General features: G+C 43.8%; 2 long non-coding RNA genes across 2 annotated transcripts; one reads left to right on the top strand and one right to left on the bottom strand.

Annotated features, from left to right (window-relative positions):
- Nucleotides 1–297: 297 nt before the first annotated feature.
- Nucleotides 298–12533, top strand: LOC135967121 (uncharacterized). Its single transcript, XR_010580997.1, has 3 exons — nt 298–2951; nt 7793–7911; nt 9492–12533. It is a non-coding gene; the product is annotated as an uncharacterized lncRNA (long non-coding RNA).
- Nucleotides 12534–14520: 1987 nt separating this feature from the next.
- LOC107127438 (uncharacterized) lies at nt 14521–18394 on the bottom strand. The gene is made up of 3 exons (XR_006692139.2): nt 18226–18394; nt 18009–18111; nt 14521–15136 (listed from the first exon to the last, which is right to left on the bottom strand). It is a non-coding gene; the product is annotated as an uncharacterized lncRNA (long non-coding RNA).
- Between the last annotated feature and the right edge of the window lie 212 nt (nt 18395–18606).

Below are 18606 nucleotides of genomic sequence, written 5' to 3'. Positions count from 1 at the left end.
TTATGCACATGTACCCTACAACTTAAAGTATAATAATAATAAATAAATTTAAAAAAAAAAAAGTCACATACTGCTCAGTTGAAATAAAATATTCAAGCTTTAAAAAAAAAAAAAGAACAAATGTACACAAACACAGCAGAGCCAGCTCCTGCCGGAAACAGACTCTGAAAGCTACAGCGACCAGGCCCAGAAAAGTTCCCCCCCAGGCCAGCTCAACTCCCACCAGCAGGGGTCACACCTGAGCAGCCAGAAGGTTGAGGGGCCCTGAGAGTCTGGCCTACCAGCCAGCAAACCTTTGTATGCTGAGGGTGAGGCACACACTTAGTCAGCACGTGGAAGGGGAACTGGAGGAGAACATTCCGCTGAAAGGAGGTCCTGGTGGACTGGGGCCAACTCCCCAGGAGCAGAGGAAGTAGCCAGCACCCTGGATGGGCAGAAGCAAGACCAGGGCAAGCTACACTACAAATTGTGCCTCTGCAGGCGGCTGCCAATGCCACCTTAACGAGGTGTCTCAGACAACCAGAGGCAGCTGTTCACCAGATGGCCCTTCCCCGCTAGTGGCAGGAGGCTATGTCACTTCCCCTGGAATGCCACCCCGGTCAGATGGCCAGATGGAAGCTGAAGAAGCCCTGAGTCAGTCCTGGAACCAGAGCCCCCACAGTGGGCCATGACCCATCCCAGCTGAAAGAGTGGAGAGGGCCCTTTCCATAGCCATTTGGGTTCTGATTTTTTATTCTTTCCCTCTGGAGGAGGAGTCAAAGGACCTTCCTCAGCAAGGGAGGTGGTAGGAACGGGGGTGAATGTCACAGGCTGGGTTTGGATGCTTTTGTGGTAACTCAGAGCCTGAGCACGAGGCATATCTGGAAAAAAAAGTCTTGAATAAAACATGGAAAATGAAGTCCACCTTCCAGCGTTTTTCTCATAGCTGGGAGTTGGGGCCTCTGTGGCAGCTGACTTCATTTTCCCCTTAGCATCTGAGGTCCTCACAGCAGGCAGACCCAGCTAGACTTCAGATGACTCCATCCACAGGGGAACAGGATTCAAATTGCCTCCTGATAACCTCTCAGGACATTATTTTCCCCCTTCTGGTTAATTTCTATTTCAATGTTAAGCAGAGACCTTTCTTCCCTCTCGGCTACTATCCCATTTATTAGTAGTTTAATTTAGAAAAGGACTCTTTAAAATATTCCATTGAAATAATTATCCCGGCTTGGGAGAGGAGCCCCAGCCACAGTGGGTGGTTTGTGTTGCTCTGAGGCCATGAGGCTGGCACTGGCTCCCTGGTGAGTGATGGGGACACACCCTGTGGTCCGGGGCTAGAGAACAAGGGCTGGAGCACAGTGCCCTGCACCTAGCTCTTTGTTGGGTCAGAGCCCGGGTGGGCTGTGTGTGGGGGGAACAAGATGGGTATACCCACAGAGAGGGGGCTGAGGTGGGAGAGGGCGAGCATGGGGGCTGACCCCAGGCAGGACCGAGACCTGAGCTTACAGGTGCAGGACAATCCCCAGGATGTCTTGCTGCCCTCTGTCTCCAAAAGAGGTGGAAATCCTCACCTGTGCTTAGCATTCCCCTACCTCTGCGGCAAGGAATCCTGCTCCCTGAGGGTGACCACTTGGTCCCCGGCCCTGACTCTGCCCCAGGACAAAGTACAGAAAGGTCTGTTGAGAGTCAGCAGGTGAGGTCGGAAGAGGTAGGCTTTGAGGCAGACAGAATGAATCCAATTCAGATCCCCCACTCACTGGCTAGGTGACCATGGGCAAGTGAGTTAATTTCTTTATGACCTACTTTCTTCCTCTGAAAGCTGGAGATAATGATAGCTACCTGGAGGTATTTTCTAAGGAGAGTGTATGTGTGCAGGAAGAATAGCCAGGGAGGGGCCTGTCAAGTAAGTGCTCAATAAAAGTCCTTTTCTGCTTCCCTTTCCATGTGAGTAGGGCCAAGGGAGAGGGCCCAGAGCTCAGCCTCGCATCATTGGCTGCCAGCCCTATTGGTACCTAATGCTTTTTCTGAGTCTCCTACTTGAAGGGACATGATGCACAGGGAGACAGAGCCCCAAACCTGGGACAAGGCCAGCCTGAACAGAAGCTGGACAGATGCTGGGTATCCACTGGGCACACACCCTGGAGGCCATGTAGGAAAGCACCCACAAGCACCTACATTTGCATAGTCTTCTATAAACCTCAAAGCATCTTTGCCTATGTTTCAGCATTTGCCTAATATCACTCTTTGAGGTAGATAGAGCAGGTATGCCTTTTATCTTTCTCGTTTTACAGATGAGAAACCCAAGGTTTCAGCAGTTTCTATAACTTGCTGAAGGTCACAGAGCTAGTGAGATGCAGAGTTGGGGTTCAAACCCACTTCTTCCAGCCTCTAGTCCAGTACCCTTTTCACCACACCCTGTTAACAAGCATCTTTCCACTGAAGCTGCTTCTGAGGCTGAGGAGGAGATAAGATTCCGTTCAAGGTTAACCACAGCCTCTGAGTTGGAAGGACTGGGGTGGGGGCTGACCTCTCTGGACTGGCTTGTTGATTTAGTGCTAGCTTGACCCCTTCAATTAGCTGCTGGACAGAGCCAGGCCCAGGAGAGACGAACGGCAGGGCTTAATGGAAATGGGGATGCTGGTGATGATATGAACAATCTGAATTATGGTCTCAATTTGCACAGAGCCTGATGGATTTGCAATAATTCCAAACCAGGTCAAGTGTCTGTGTCTTCTCTTTTGCTGATCTCACACAAGGTATCTCCATTTGTCAGGCTCCAACTCCCTCTCTCCCAGAAGCTGCCCGTCCCCTCTTCCCTGCTGCTTTTGCAAAGTTTTCTGAGTTCTGTCTGCAGTACTCTGACCTGAGAGCACCTCTAGAGCTGGGCCCAGAGCGACGGAAGCTGCTACTAGCATGGCACGGTCCTGGGAGCTTTGAGGACACCCACAGAGACAGACGGTGCACACGAGGTGAGAAAAGGGTCAGCTCTCCATCATCTCGAGGCCTCATGCTATGGTCATTTTGTTTGTTTTGAGATAGAGTTTCACTTTTGTTGCCCAGGCTGGAGTGCAATGGCGCGATCTCGGCTCACTGCTACCTCCGCCTCCCGGGTTCAAGTGATTCTTCCGCCTCAGCCTCCCAAGTGGCCGGGATTACAGGCACCTGCCACCATGCCCAGCTAATTTTTTGTATTTTTAGTAGAAACGGGGTTTCAACCTGTTGGCCAGGCTGATCTCAAACTCCTGACCTCAGGTAATCCACCCACCTCGGCCTCCCAAAGTGCTAGGATTACAGGTGTGAGCCACTGTGCCTGGCCTTGTGATCATTTTTAAGACAAGGGGATGGCATAATTTGGTGTCTTAGGGGATCATCTTGTGTAGGTGTAAAATGGCTACAATTAATGGATGCAGAGATACAGTTGCACGTAGTCCTCCTAGTACCAGGAACTAGGATAGCAAAGGCCTGAAGCAGATGCCAGACCCTCCTCCAGGCCAAACCAGGGATAAATGACCCATTCCACAGCTCATGAGCACTCTTAGACCTGGGCACTGACACCAGCTACACTGTGTGGCACCCTGGGCAAGCCTGTTCACGGTTCTGCTCCTTCCTTCTTAACCCTTGGTATGAATTAATCTATATAGATTGCTAGATAATCCACAATTGTTGGATGAGCATCAGCTCTACACTTGGCTCTGGGATGGGTGCTGTGGGATAAAGAAGACTTTTTAAAAATAACTATTATTAGTATCATTTATTGAACACTTATTATATGCCAGGTATTGTGCTAAATACATTACATACATTACCTCTTCCTTTCTCATTTTTTTTTTACCTTAAAAGGTAAGGTCTATTATCATCTCCATTTTATAAAGAAACAGAGGCCCAGAGAAGTTAAGTAACTTGCTAATGATGACATAACTGATAAGAGGAAGAGATGCAATTTGCACTCAAATTTGTCTTGGTCTCAAAATACGCTCCTGACCACTAAGCAAAGATACCATCCCAACCTTAAGGAGCCTAAAATCTAATAGGAATGAAAAAACATAGTGCACAAGGAACACAAGGATAATGAAGCAAAACAGCAAAGAAGATGCTACTCTGTGCTGTGCAGATGAGAGATGCTTGGCCTTGAGAGCAAAGAGAGAGCGTCATGGGTCAAATTAATGAAGAAACTTTTGAGTAAGCCTTGGAGCATGGGAGGACTGAGGCGGGAAAAGAAAATGTATCTAGTGAACAGAGTAGAGCAGAGAGGCCCCAGCAGGGACTTGGGGCATGGGAGGAAGAAAGCCTAGGGAGAACACTTAGAGCCACATTAGGAAGGAAACCTTGAGTGCTTGGATAAGGAATATAAAATTGATCTCTTGGGCAATGCAGAAGAGCCTTCAGCTGAGAGAATATAGGGGCACGACTGAATCACAGCACGGGGAGCAAAGAGCTCTTGCCCCACCTGGGAGACACAACCTTCCCGGCACTCAACACCCACACTGAGCAGCCACTGCAGTAGTCTATCAGACAGAATGTGGAGACTCGTGAATAAGAGGACCCATTAACAATCCCCACCGTCTGGGTGACAGAAGGTTAAGACAGAGAAAGACAAGAGAGGAGAGAGAAGGACAGGGTGGGACTGAAAGCAGAAAGATGACATAAGCCAAGTCCTGAGACCTGGGGAAGGCTGGGGGACACCCATGGCCATGAAGCTGTCTGAAAACCTACAGGTGAGAGGGGATCACCAGAATGCACCCTGGGGCCAAACACTCCCAAGCTGGGGAACTGGAGAAACTGCTTTGTACAGCATCGTGACCCAGCTCACTCCTGAGCAGTGGGCTCCGTAAGAGCCGAAAGACTCTCTTCTTGTGGAAGCTAAGATTGGTAGTAGCCAAGCCAGCTGGAGTACCTGTTCAGCTATCACAAAGGGCAAGACGGGTGGAAGTGGGAGCTAAGTTTTCACAGCTCCAGTTCCCCTCCAGCAGGGGCTGTGGGTGGCAGGGGCATGCTGAACAGCAGGTTTGGCTGGCTGCTCCAGACCATCAGCCTTGACCGACCCAAACAGGAAATATCATCCATTGGTTCTGCAGCAATGGCTGGTGAGCCCCACGTGCTATCTGTCCCACCAGACAGAACTGTGCTTTATGGAGAAAGAGCAACTGACATGTTCTCTATGGGAAAGGTACAAGTAGGAACTGGAGGTGGGGTGGGAAGAGCTCACAGGACTTAAGCTAGCCCTAGCCTAGCAGAGGTCAAGCACTATAGAAAGGCACCTTTAAATCATTCCTTGGAGGGATCTGAAAGTCATGGTTGACTTCCTGACAAAAAGAGTTTGGTGAAACTCTTAGAAATCATTAGTTCAACACTTTACAATTGACAAGGTCTTTTACTTACATTATCCCACCTAGTTGCCACTATAACCCTTTGAAGTAGACAAAAGAGATATCACTCTCCGCATTTTACAAATGGAAAAAAAAAAACAAAAAACGAATGATCAGAGAGGACTATGTCTTGCCCAAGGTTGCACAGCTCAAGAGTAGGACTGCAGGGATTCATTCCTGGGCTCCTCTCTTCATAGCCCTTTTTTCTTTATTAAACCCTGTTGCCTACTCTACAGTGACTGTTGGATTTGAAGAAAGGCAAGACCAATCCTAGAAAATAAGAACCTTAACTGGTCGCTCATCTTGCACAGAAATAGTTTGTTTAATATGTTTAGTTTCATAATGGGTTACCCTGTTATATCCCAGAAAGGAGGAGGTACACATGAACTGAGGAGAAGGTAAACTAAGATCCATTAAGTCTATTGAATGGGCTGGGTGTTATATCTTTATTTAACATTCACTATTTATTCATCCATACATTCTACAATTATATACCTGAAAGTTAGGTACTACCCCAGGCATAGGGGCACAATGAAAACACAGAAGACATGACTCCTGTCCTCATAGAATATAAATTCTAGTAAAAATTATAGAAAACAAACAACCAAAAATACCCTTCTGCATTATGCTAATGAAACAAAGAAATAAAAGACTAAGTAAGGTAGACAATGGAAGGAAAGAGGGTATGTTCTTTAGATACTATAGTTAAAGAAGGCCTCTGTGAGAAGCTCTCATTGGAAAGAAATCATGGAAGATCATTTCAGGCTGACCATCTGGAACAGTGGGCCACACCCAGAGAACGAAGAATCTATAGAGTATTTAAATAAAGTCAGATTCACTGGAACAAACAGAATTGGGAATCCCATTCCTAAAGAGGTGAAAGTAAGGGCAGATGGTATAGTATTGTGTTAGGCAGGGGAAAGAGCTGGGTTTACTCACACTGCATTAAAGGATTTTATACAGGTAGGTGGCATGATCTAACAGATATTTTAGGAAGGTCATTTGTATTGCTGTTTGGGGAATACAAGGGGTAAAGTTGAAACAGGAAGCCTAGTTAGAAGAGTATTTCAATCATTCTGTTGGAAAGTGATGGCAGTGTGGATTGGTGAAGGCAGTAGAAAATGGGAAATGAATGCAGAATCTATTTTGGAGGTATAATTGACAGAATTTGCTGTTGGATTAGAAAGGTAGGAGTTAGAGAAAGGAAAGAATCAAGAACAATTTCTAGAGTTCTAATTTAGGTAATTGGATGAGTGGCAGTGACATTTATTGAGACAGAGCAGGCAAGGCAAGAGAGGTTTTGAGTGAAGAGGTGGGAGTGAAGAGTTCTCTTTTGGACTTGTTAACTCAAGATGTCAGTGGGACATTCCGGAGGAGATGTGAAGTAGATATTTGGATATGAAAGTCTGGAGTTCAGATGATAGGGCTGGGCTGGAGAGACAAATCTGACAATTGTCAGTACCTATGTGGCATTTTAAAGTCACAGGAATGAGAATATCTAGAAAGAGAATGTAGATAAGGGAAAGGAGGTCTCATGATCTAGCCTCAAGGAAGTCCAGCGTTTAGAGGAGGAGAACCCAGCAAACAAAACTAGGAGTGGATCACGGGGTAGAAAAAGAAAACAAACACAGGAGCCAAGAAGTCACAGCATTCACAAAGAGTTTCATGTTTCAAGAAGGAAATATAAACAACAGTGTCAAATTCTGCTGAGAGGTCAAGAGGAGGACTGATTTGGCCACTGGAAAGTCATCAGTGACCTTTAGAAAAGCAGTCTCAGTAGAGTGTGGAAGCAGCCAGATGGGAACGAATTGAGTTGTAAATATGAGGTATGAGACCAAGACAAACAACTCCCTCCCCTACCCACCAAAAAAAAAAAGAAGAAGGAAAAACAAAAAGGAAACACTGGGTGAATTGCACAGGGTTGAGGGAAGGTTACTATATTCTTGATGTTTCATAAGTCAGGAGATGCTAGAACACGTTTGTATGATGCAAATGATTCAGTAGAGTGGAAGAAATTAATGACACAGTAGAGACAGGGCATAACCAAGAAACACAATCTTTAAGAATGTAGAAGGAGGCAGAACCAGAGCATCTGAGAATTGACTTTTAATAGGGAAGAAATTAATAATTTCTCCATTATAAGAGAGAGAAGGAGGAAATGGTTGCTGATGCAGGTGGATTTGTAGGATCAATAGGGAATTAGCATCCAGTAGCTTCTATTTCTTCGGAAAGGATTGAGGTCACCCATGGAGAATGAGTGCTGATAAGGGAATATGGAATTTGAAGAGGGAGGAAAAGATGTGAAATGATTATGTTGGAAAATGATGAATAAGTCTATTAGAACACAGTAGAGTTGCTAGGCAGCTATGATTCCCCAACTGAAATGTGTCATCATGAATTAATTTCTTTTAAAAAAAACTTTGTTTTGTGGCTTTCTCCATTAGTGCTCTGCTGCTCAGAAACAGGCATGGAGAAGGAAAGTTGCACTTAGAAGCCCTACAGGAGTTTCACAAGACAAAAGTTTAATGAAAGGAGAGAAGAGCACAGGAACTGAAGGTATTTGGTAAGGAACTGTCATGAAAAACTATAGAATTTGGGCTGGACTAGGAAGTAAAGCTAAGCAGGTGCTGGTGGAAATGAGGAATGAGTGGGGTCAAAGGATTAAGGATCTCCAAGAAGGCAAAGATTTGTAAAAGAGGAGGTATCGGTGCAAGGAAGGTAGAACAATTGGTAGGTTGGAAAATAATGTGTTTGAAATTGAGATTTGCAAAGTGGTATAGTTTCTATTGCCTGCAAGGCAGAGTATGGTCATAGGAATGAGGAGGACCACAGAAAAAAAAAAACAGAAAAAAAGCATGGCTGGACTTAAGAAGATCAAGAAGAGGGGCCCAGGTGTTGAATGGCTCATCCCTCTGCTTAGCTTATGCTCTGTTAGAGGCAAGTGGAAGATGTGTACATACCTTCACATGAATCCGCCATCTTTCCAAGATGTAAATGCCTCACTTGAGATAAGAAGCGTCCATATGACCTGTTTCAGCATTACTCAAACTTGTTCTTTATGGCTGAACAACTCTCAGGCATGGTACTCTTTATGGAGCATCATGAAATATGGACATATTAAACTTAAAATAGCTCAACATAAAATTGTTTTACAATATCAGACACCATCTAAAACTAGATTTTAGCTTCCATAAGTGGCATATCTGGTATCAAAGGCTTAAGAGAATGAATTAAAGTAGAGAAATTCTATCCACTCACTCACTGTTTTCCGAGTACTAGGAAAAAGACAGCCATCCCCTGTCTCTTATTCTTCCCTTGAGAATGATGTATACCTGATGCTCTGCCTAAATGGGTCTCCAGGGCTCTGAGAGGAAGGGGAGGGACTCCTGGCCTAGGAAAGGGGGAACTGAGGGGCTCCACACCCAGAGACCTGGAAATAAATGGAGCTAGAGCTTCTTGCTCTTGGCGCTCTAGGAAGTGAATCAAAGGAGGGGTTCTGAACAACAAGCCAGCCCCATCAACACTTCTAGATAGATCACATGAGAACTTCAGGTAATTGCCTCATCTTACCTGGCACATGTTTGCTAATTTTATTACACAGCTTCTTTCTTTCTGTTAACTAGTGGTTTTAAAATATCTTAAAGTAGATCGAGACTATCCTGGCCAACATGGTGAAACCCTGTCTCTACTAAAAATACAAAAATTAGCTGGGTGTGGTGGTGCATGCCTGTAGTCCCAGCTACTCAGGAGGCTGAGGCAGAAGAATCACTTGAACCAGGGAGTCAGAGGCTGCAGTGAGCTGAGATCACACCACTGCACTCCAGCCTGGGGACAGAGCGAGACTCTGTCTCAAAATATATATATATATATATATATATATATATATATATATATATATATATATATTTATTATAATATATATAATATATATAATATTTATTATTATAAGATACATAATATAGTTATTATAATGTATAATATATAATATATGATATCTATCTTACTATATATATCTAATCTTATCTAATCTTAAGATTATAAAATCTTATCTTACAATAAGATATCTAATAAGATATATATATCTTATTAGATATTATAAGATATATATAATATCTTAAAGTGAGAAACATTTATATACTTCAGAAACAGTAAGGAAACAGGGAGCCAGAAAGACCACATCCTCCTGAGATCATCTTAGAGGGTACTACTGGGTGGAGGATGACTTCAGTGGACTCATGTCAATCATGTACAGTCTCTTGGTCCTCTCCAATGGTTTATCTGAGCTGAACACTCTGAAACGTGAAGACATGAAGCAATTGAAAAAGAAGTCCATTTATGGCATGGATGGACCAAAAAGTAAGATGGAAAAGGCACCAGTCTCCCAGGCTCTACTGTCTATTCTGGGCCCCCGAGTTAAAAAAAAAAAAAAAAAAAAAAGACTCACACTGACCTGATGTAAGAGGCTGATGAGGACCAGAGAAGCACTGGATCCCACATCCTCATTCTGACAAGGTTGGACAAGCCTAACACCAGGTGAGTCTAGCCACCCAAGCACCTGACCTGGGTCTGGGCCTTTTCTATGCCCCTTCCTCAAACTCCAACTATTATTTTACTTCTTGGGATGCTCAGTAGACCAAAACATTCATATGTTGGGTCACATGATCCACAGAACATTGTTTTGAGCTCACAGTACATGTGGAGCCATTACTTGAACCTTGAACAATGGAAAGGCCTTCACTTCTGTCTTTTCCCAAGGGGGAAAAGATGTCTACAGAAAAGATCTCCATGCACAGAATGCACGAAGTGAAACATCTTCACTTTGCTCATCTTAACTGCCAAGGTAAGATAATCACAACAATAATTAGATTTTTTTAAATATCCTCTACTCAGAGAAGGAAATCCCCAAGATGTAAAATCAGCTGTGGCAGCTATTGAAAAGGGACAAAAAGCAAGCTACCTCCCAGGAGTCTTTGAGACAAAAGGAAAGTCATCTGAAAGGGTGCTTCACCAGCAGGAGGCTTCTTGGCAATAATGGTGATGATAACTTGTGGAATGTATATACCTGAGACTTGGGAAAGTAGCAGGTAGCAAATCTAAAAAGAAACGTCTTCCTCAACCCTCACAAAAAGAAGATATTACCATTTGATGATTCTCATTGTCTAAATGCTCCTTAGGGGAGACAAGGGAATTGAATGTCTAAAACTTGAAAAAAGGGTTAGAAATCTAGAAAAAGCTTGGACAGTGATGAGAGTTGGAATAAATGGGGAAGGGCCCTTTGTCCCCCTTAGTGGATCAGAGCTCACTGCTATCATGAGAAAGAAAGAGAAGATCATCTTCCTTGTAACTTTACTTATGGGTTTCCGGCTTCTTGTCTTAAACTTTGTCTGAAATCCTTCTCTGTAGCATTTCCAGTATTCCAGTACAGGCACCTTTAAAGATGCCACTGATTTTACCATAAGATGAGAGTATTACAGTCATGTCCAGGTTGTATGGGTTTAGTTATATCTGCCTCACTTTCTGCTCAGGCCTCTGGTTTGGGCTTTAAATTGATGGACACTGGGACTCATACACATTGTGAGAGTATAAATCAGCACAGGTTTTTAGACGGTACCTTGCCAGTAAGTATTTTTGAAAAAAACCTCTACGTGAGTGCATTCGCTTGGACCCAGCAAGTCCTGCTCTAGGAATTCATCCTAGGGAAGCAATTAGACACGTGCCAAAAGATTACACAGCTAGGATGTTTGGCTCAGCAGTGTTTATAGTCATGAAAACTTGGAAACAGATTCCATGTCCAGCAATAGGAAGTTGGTCAAATAGTGTGACACAGTCAAAATGTGAACCCCTAAAAATAATGATGTAGAGAAGTATTTACTTAAACTTAGACATTGATTCGCAATGTATTTTAAATGGAAAAAGAAGACCACAAATATTATTCAAAACCATACTGTTTTTGTAAAATCTACATATATCAATCAAAAAGATAAACGCTAAGGTATGTATTCATGGAATGGTGAGTTATTAATGTTTTGAAGGAAATCAAAATATTTCTCTCTAAAATGCTGAAGACTGTTGAGCCAAAAAAGGTTGAAATGCAGGGCACGCTTTGCTCCTCCTCCCTGCCTTCCCCACCCACAAGTAGGCCCCTTCCCTACATTTGCTTATCAGCTCAGAAGCAGATCTCAGAGACAGCAGCTGCCAGAGGATCTGTGAGCTGACTTTACTCTTACCGTAAATCTACCTTCCCACATTTTCGTGCCTTTTGGAAGCCTGAAGATACTCTCCTCTTTGTCTTGTCATTGAATAGAATTTATGGCTCTTTGTTAAAACACTATTTAAGCAAGGCCTCTAAAGCCACTGCCTTGAGAGAGAAAAAGAGTTTTGAACTGAGGCCTCTTCTGTGTGATGAGTATAGTACATGTTAATAAACTTCTGCTTGTTTTTCTTTTGTTAGTCTGACTTTTGTTTTCAGGAGAGTATCTCAACTTAGAACCAAAAAAGATAAAGAAAAGAAATTATTTTTTCTCCCCTACAGTTTATAGTTTCTGTTTCCTGCTTTATCTGTATTTTCTAATTTTTTATAGTGAACAAGTATTGCTTTTGTAGTAAAGAAGTCATCTTAATTAGACTGTCCTTAAAAAATTAAAAATACATTTCTAAAGCAAAATGTATCCCTTCCTCCCTCTCATTGCCATTTTCCCTTGTAGAAGCAAGGAAACTTGGATAACTTCTGTGACACTATGCATGTGATAAGGACAGGAGGCAGAGAAATTCTAGGCAGAAAAGGGCAGGTCCCCAACAAAACCCCACCCTCAAGCCTGAAACCACAGCCCAAAGTGAGAACTGACATCCCTGTTTTCCTGCTCGAATGTTGCCTTTTCCTAAACCCATGGCCCACCACTCCCCACTGCCCCCGTCATCCTGTGCCTATAAAAACCTCAGACTCAGCTGGAAGAGAGGAGAAGCAGCTGGACACTGGGGACTATGGCTGGACACTGGGGACTATGGCTGGACATTAGAGAGAAGCTGCTTGACTGCAGCGGGACAGCTTGATGGTGTAACAGTGGAGAAGAATCTGGCTGAAGATGGCTGGAGTTCAGGAGAAGATTTCCTTCCTGCCCCACCCCCTTTTCAGCTCCCCTTCCAGCTGAGAGCCACTTTTATCAGCAATAAAATCCCCCACATTTATCATCCTTCAATTCGTTTGTGCAACCTCATTTTTCCCGGACATTGGAAGAGCTCAGAAGCCAAGTGTGCAAATACAAAAGGGCCAACTGAGTTGTTAACACTTAAGCTGTCCGTGGATGGCAGAGCTAAAGGAGCACTGTAACATGCCCTCTGGGGATTTAGGGGTCATGAACACCCCACTAGATGTTGCTGCTGGGCCCACACAGAGTTTGGTCCTGCCAGTGCCCAAAAACACTCTCCCAAGCTCCGGCACCTGCTCATCTGCATGCTCCCTCCCACGACGGGGGGAACACAGCAGGTCTGAGTGAGTGGAGCTCACCCCCACCGGTGCGGAAGTGGCCAGCTGGTTCCAGTGCTCGTGCACTCCAGTTCCCACCTTGTACACTCATCCACTCCCTCCCACGAGGAGTTGAATGCTGCAGGCTAAGTACACAAGGTACCCCTGTCACGAGTCTTGCAAAGGGGTCAGGGAAATATCCTGCATCACCTGTACACGTAAGTGAAAAAATTTTTTTTATTTTTCAAAACCATATTAAACTAAACCTTAAATCAGAGATTCAGGAAGGGCTAGTTATTGTGGAAGGAAATGTATCCTGGGGTCCTTTTCAACTGCCTCTGGCAAGCAGGGCTGGTACCAGGCTGAAGTGAGCAAGGCACTTGACTTAGGCACAAAATGTAAGAGGGTGCCAAATACTCAGTAATCAAGACAAAGAATATGTTAATACCATATTTTAAGAGTCAAAATCAATGCAAGTACTTCATGAAGAACAAAATCAAGACAGGACCAGATTACTGTAATTTATTTTCCCTTTCACCTCAGGCTTCAATGTGGCTCCATATGGCACTATCACTGTCAGTGGCAAGAAATCAAGTGATAAGAAGAGAGAATATTGGAGGTGGGGCAGGGGGAGAAAGGGATCTGACCTACACTGACTCTTCACTCTGTGTCAGGACTGTGGTTGACACTTTCTAAACATTATTGAAAGAAGGTGGAACCCATCTATCCCATTCATGATGGTTCCCTCTGGATGGAGGAAGCTCTCCAGAGTAACACTCTGACCTTCTTTCCTCCATCCCTGACCCCTCCACAAGGAAATGGAGTCAGTTACCTGACTGGTGGATTTGGGAGAGGAACTGTGCATATACAGCCCTGCCCCTTCCTCCCTCTTCCTAGTGGGATGTTTCTGCCTATAGAAATATTCAGGAGCCACCTTGAGTCAACAATGATCTCACTTTCTTGGGGAATTGGCTCCCTTTGTCTAGAGGGAAGGCCCCTTGCAGCCATGTTCATACTGTATACTTGACCTTCTGGCCATAGCACATTAGACCAGGGTGGACACCTGACCAATCTGGGCCAACTAGAGTGTCTCTTTATGGACTCTGGAATTCTGATCTAAAGAGAGCTAATTTGTTGTGTGTGGAATTAGGCCAAAGAGAGATGCAGTTCAGTCTGTGGCTGGCTAAGCTTTTAACATTGAATCTAGGAGCTGGGAGATAGCCACCTTTCACTCACTATGGGGCGGGAAGTGGTCACTGATAAGATGGTCTGCAACAAAGCAGACATGAAGATGGAGACAAGAAACAGTGACAGGGTCCCTGTGATTCCCAGGTCCTGATTCCAGACCCTTCAGAAGCTGTGTTCTGGCCATTGGCCTCCGTGAGATGCTCCTGTGTACCTAAAATAACAGTCCTTTTCCAAGCATAAGCTGACTCAAATTGGTGTCTGTTATTTGTACCTGAAGATTCCTGACCACTACAATCATCTGTGTTAATATCATTGTTATTTTTCTCGCCCACAGTCATTTCATGCAAGATCCCCCAGACTCTAATTAGTCTGCTCGATTGCTCTCCTGTGCTCTTTGATTACACTCCAGAGTTTTTCATCCTTTGGATGACTTAATTCCTCCCCCTACCGCTGACTCTTGTGGGTGCAACTGGCTGGGACCGGCATCACGAACAGTAAAATAATTTTTCAAGACAATTGTGGGTAAAGAAAGGCAGATTTATTTGAGAAAGTACAAAAATAACGTTGTAAGAAAGCAGTGGGCAGCACAGCAGAGAAGGGACTGTCTGCCAAGAGGCCGTAGCTGGAGGGAAATTTTATAGGGTCATGCTGGAGGGTCTACATGCAGACAGTCATGCTGCTGGGGCTACATACTGAGCAAAGTATTTGGGAACAGGATGTGGGGCTAGCAGGTTGTTTGTGATTAACAGTCTCTCAGAACAATTGTTCTTCCCTACGTGGGGCTCCTTCCTTGTTGTTGCTTACTTATCAGGACTCCACATTGATGCCACCCTATTATTCTTTTCCCTTATAAATACCACTCCCTGTGAATAAGTAGAATTGTTTTGCATCATTTACTTTCAAGATGTATTAGTCAGTGTAAGCAACACCAGCTGCTCTAAAAACCAACCCAAAATCTCAGTGGCTTAACACAATAAAAGTTTGTTTCTCACTCACACAAAGTCCAGGGTTCCTGTTCAGGCACCTGTCCTGGTAAATTCTTGTCCAAATGGTGACTCAGAGATCTGGGATTCTTCCATTGTGTGACAACTCCGTCTTCTAGGTCCCCACAGCCCTTCACTTGGCTTCTTCTACATGGCTGGGGATCAGGAAAGAGCACAGAGGATCACACAAGATGTTTTGTAACTAGACAAGTCTAGAAGTGGTGCACATCATTTGTAGTCAAAACCCATTTGCCAGAGTTCAGCCAAGAAGTTCACCTAGATGCAAGAGGAGTTGTGAAATGTAGTTTAATTGCACATCTCAGAAGGCAAGAAGAGTAGGTTCTCTACCACAGGAAAAGGAATAATGTCTAGCTCTAGAGTAAAGTAACTACTAGTTCTATGACCCTCATAAAGTCATAACCTCTCATTTTTCCTGCCCTCTAATGTTAGGAGTTATACATCAATCATTTAAAGCATATTCTTTGGAACCCGAGGTTTCAAAACAGATGTCCCAGAGGCAGTGGTATGCTGGACCCAGCTGATACTAGCTCCTAAAAGCCAGTTGCTCAATTTTTGAAAATTTTGCTCTCTTGTTCTTAATTGAAGTCATTATAAAAAATTAAATTACAGGCATATAAACTTATAATTAGATAAATTATATTAAAAACAAAGGTAATAAATATTCAGAATTTACCACTCAATTAATTTACTACATCAAATTCTTAATATCCTTGAGGTTGTTTACAGCAATTGTAGGTTTGGTGAAATAACTATATAATGGTGCATATAATTCTGAGCAGAGTCCCAACTCTACCTTCAGTCTTGCCACATAGTAGCTTAAAGCAGTGGAAATATTCACACCACGGAAATGTGAAAATGCTACAAATCAGGACTCCCAACCCCAGAGTCAGTTGTTAAACATTTACTAGCAAACCACAGCCCAAGGCCAGAGAGGGTGTGATGGGTGCGGGGGGAGTTGGGCGGGGAGAGTGAAGCCCTAAAAAGAGACAACAGAACTGTAAATGCCCCAAGGTCATGCCCCCCCACCACCCACTTCAGTCACAACAGATGTGGTTTTGGTAGTTTTATATCCTGGGCTTCCATGTGAGCTTTTGTTTAATAAGGGACTTCTCCTGCTTTAAAAGAAAAATATTTTCAAACTCTTGCATTACAAGATTTATAAGGCCCCTTCTCACCTACTCATTTTTTCCTTCACACATTTCATTTAACATTTACTGATGCTTACATTTTATGGTATAGATAGGGTAACAGCTTGTTTGAAGTCAATTATGATATTAGTGTTCTACCCTCTTCCCAAGAAAAGGGAAAGAAAGTAGAATTACCATGGATTGAGTTCTATAGTTTAGATGCTATCATTCTCATCATCATTCTCATCTTTCATGACTAGCATTTAGATACTAGTCATTCTCATCACACCCACAGAAAACGAAAACGAGGACTGAGCAAGTTCAGAGACTCGGCCAAGGTACACACAGGGAGCAAGCTGCACATCTTCCCCGTGCCTCCTCCTACACTCCTCACCAGACTTCGGACATTACTTCAGCAAATGTTTATTGAGCATTTGCCATGTGCCTGACAGTGTTCTAGGTGCTCAATGTACATGGGTGAATTCCTAAAGAGGAACAAATCCAAATCAAATCGAGGTAGGATAGGATAGGGTCTGGAAGGCAGGAAACCTAAGGATTTCCTAGAACTAAATCAAATGGAAATACTTCAGCTATGACAGGAAATATCCTCTTCATTTACATAGGGCATACACCAAGTAACCAGTGGAAACCTATAGAGGGTATTTAAACCCCCAAAAAGTCTGTAACAGGGCTCTTGAGTCCCTATGCTCAGGCCCACTCCCGCCCTGAGGAGCATACTTTCATTTTCAATAAATCTCTGCTTTTGTTGCTTCATTCTTTCCTTACTTTGTGTGTTTTGCCCAATTCTTCGTTCAAGACGCCAGGAACCTGGACACCCTCCATTGGTAATAAAATGTTATCATAGATTTGTTAGGATTAGACCAAGGAAAGCATCCTCTTTTTAGTTCTGGCTTAGCCTCAGTCAACCAAAGAGCTGTGTCTCAAGCTACTTTGATCCTCTCTTTCATTCCTTTGGAACCATACCCCCACTGATTTCCACAATGAGTGCAGAAGAAAGCAGGACAGAAGAGGATACACCAGAATGAGGCATGAACTTGTGAAAAAGTCATCATGAATAATAAAGTATGCACAGCATTTTGCTAACTCTCTGTAAAAATCGATAGTCTCCAAGTCTTCCCAGCCTGCTGAATTTTCCTAACTCCTTCCAGGCTGCAGATGTGGGCAAACTGCCATACTGTAAACCTTCTCTCTCCTCTGGGTCTCATTTTTTCTCTGACCAGAACCTAGTAAGGCCTTATCCCAACTGAGGAAGGCTAGCTGGTGACTATTGCTTGGGATTTGCTAAATCAGATGTTTTTTTAAAAAAAATTACATTGAGTTCCTTTGGTCTGTGATAACATAAGAAAGCACAAATCAAAAGCTTCTATTCCCTTGTTCTAAGTAGCTGGAGCTGGGTAGCAGTTGTCAGTGTCTGCTGGGTGTGCAGAGCTGTGCAAGCCCCTGCAGAGAGAGAGAGAGAGAGAGAGAAAAGATCCAAATGTCATGTGAGGACTGGGTGAGGAACCCAGACTACTAGCTCCCTCTCCAGTGCTCTTTCCCAGATTGCTCATTGTTTCCGATTGCGGTTGCAACAGTTGCAGGGCTCCTGTCTGTCACACTCCTCCCAGTAGGGAAAGGCCCTGAGTGTTCTGCTGTGCATCCCCTCCGAGCCTCCAGCCAACTCCAGACGCTCCCCTAATCTTTGCTGTTTTCACCCACTTTCTTCCTTACCACCACTCACTCTGATTTGAGGACTCCTGAAAGTCAAGACAGGATACACAGGGTGTGACTCTGCCCTCCAGGTATTCCAAGTTACTTTGGTGACCGTTGTTACATCTTTAGGAGTATGAAGTTTAGTTATGAATTTACCCACACATACCTGCTCACTTTATCCCTTTGTCTTCTCCCGGGCTCTTGAGACTTAACTGAAGCTCTCTGTTCCTAGGACAGGTGACTTGGCAGAAACACACACCCTGTGAACACTTTTGAGAAAGGCAATGGACAGTAAGAGGATATTAGTCAGTGTTCTCCAGAGAAACAGACCAATGGGATATAGATAGAGAGAGAGAGAGATTTATTTTAAGGAATTAACTCACACAATTCTGGTGGCTGTAAAGTCCAAAGTTGTAGAGCTGGTTAGCAGCCTGAAGACATAGATAAAAGCTGATGTTGCAGCCTGAGCCTGAATTCCTCCAGGCAGCAGCAGTTTGGAACCTCAGGAAGGGTTTCTTTGTTGCAATCTTGAGACCAAATTGCTTCCTCTTCCAGAAGCTTCAGTCTTTGCTCTTAAGGCCTGTCTATCAGCTGATGAGATGACACCCACCCACATTGTGGAAGATAATCTGCTTTATTCAAAGTCTGCTGATTTAAATGTTATTCACATCTGAAAACTTCCCTCATAGCAATATCTAGACTGGTGTTTGACTACACAACTGAGCCTAGTCAAGTTGACACATAAAATTGACCATTACAAAAGT

The sequence above is a fragment of the Macaca fascicularis genome, chromosome 14, assembly GCF_037993035.2.
Source record: "Macaca fascicularis isolate 582-1 chromosome 14, T2T-MFA8v1.1".
Classification (NCBI taxonomy): domain Eukaryota; kingdom Metazoa; phylum Chordata; class Mammalia; order Primates; family Cercopithecidae; genus Macaca; species Macaca fascicularis.
The sequence above is the reverse complement of the archived record's forward strand: the minus strand, read 5'-3'. Positions and strand labels throughout refer to the sequence as shown.